The sequence below is a fragment of the Charadrius vociferus genome, unplaced genomic scaffold (genome assembly GCF_000708025.1).
Source record: "Charadrius vociferus isolate BGI_N301 unplaced genomic scaffold, ASM70802v2 scaffold104, whole genome shotgun sequence".
NCBI lineage: Eukaryota > Metazoa > Chordata > Aves > Charadriiformes > Charadriidae > Charadrius > Charadrius vociferus.
In genome coordinates, this window is record NW_009648255.1 from 6031820 (window position 1) to 6033465 (window position 1646).

The window sequence follows — 1646 nt, forward strand, 5'->3', positions numbered from 1 at the left end:
AGCTGTGCAGTGTTCGTCCAGCCTGGCAGAATTGAAATAAAAGTGGTTCACAAACAGAAGGCCAGTACGCAAAATTTAAAGGCAAAAAAAATCCAAGCTTTGCTAAGATAGAATAATGGACTATTTTCAAATGGATAAATTTGTAGTATTTGCTATTACTTGATGGAATTTGTTGAGAGATGTGGTTATGATCTTCTAAAATCCATCAAGAGTAGCAATAGGTGACCAATTTAGCAATACATGCAAGATTTCCAGCAAGCTACACAGGAGTACTGACTTCTTCCCTACAGCATAGCACTGAGCATAGCATACCCTCTTCCCTACAGCATAGCACTGAGCTGCTGGCTGACCATTCTGTTCATAGAGCAAAACATGTTCTTGGCAAAAATCACCGGTGACATGCTCAATTTGGAAAGAGATGGAAAGGATGTAGAGAAAAATGCTTTTACGTTTTACAGCAATACCTCACAATATACAGCAAGAGCCAAGGAAGAAACTACCTATTAAGCATCCCTGATGATTCTACCCCAGCCTTATGAGAGTTGCCTCTGTGGCAAAGTACAATCTCCCTCCCAAAATGTTGTCTTTCAAACTGAAATGAATCACATACCTCAACATATGAGGGGTGTTTAATGTAGTTTCTTTTTCAGTATTAGCATTATGATTAACAGGAAATAGCATAGTTGCTGTTTATTACTTTTAAAAGGATGTTAAAAAACTGGGTGGGGAGAAGATGTGTTTCCTTCTTACAATAAAGGGCTCAGAAAAATAACCATTGAGAGAGCTGCAACATGCTAGGATAAAAGCAGCATTGCCAAGTGCTTAACAAACTGCCCACTGGATGCTGCATCAAACAGGAACAAAATTAGGAGTTTCAACTCACACAGCTGAAAGTAGAATGCAATGCCGCCAGGCTGCTACCTTCACCTCTCAAAACATGACTACTCTTCAAGTAGAAAATTGTACACAATGCCGTAGCTCCTGAGTACTTAGAATAAGTAACTTGAATAGATACACAGTCACCTAAGGACCTCATGCCTATCATTGTATTGTATACTTGCATATGTTTTGCCATCAAAGAAAATTAACGGCAACAAAGCATGCTTTAAAAGCAGAGATCCCCACTATTAGAAGTGAAGAAAAAAATAGGGCTTTGCTGTTAAAAATTCAGGTCCGTTGTACATTATTGATGCCATTTGTCTACCTACATTACAGCACATGTTAACATACATGGTTAACTGCTTCAATTGGAATAAAACCAGCATCACTTCTAAAACCACTTTACATTAATTTCACATCATGCTAATGAAAAGTACCTTGAAAAAAAGTCCGGTCTCCTCCAGAGGACATTAAAAGCACATAAAAATATTTACACCTACAACTTGTCTAGCTAGTTTTAGCAGAGAGTTACGCAACCAGTTAAATTAGCCTAAGAAAACAACATTGGATGTTTAATTTCCTTCGTTCTCAGACACGTTTTCGATGTATCATCAGTGCGGTGTGCAACGTATCCCACTCTACTAGCTATTCCATCAGAAGTTCACCCCATAAGAGCTGTTAATCCTTTAGCTGAAAGTGTCTCATTTCCAAGAATAATTTTTGCTATTGCGCAAGTTGTTCCTGCAATGGATGTACAAATTAAATAG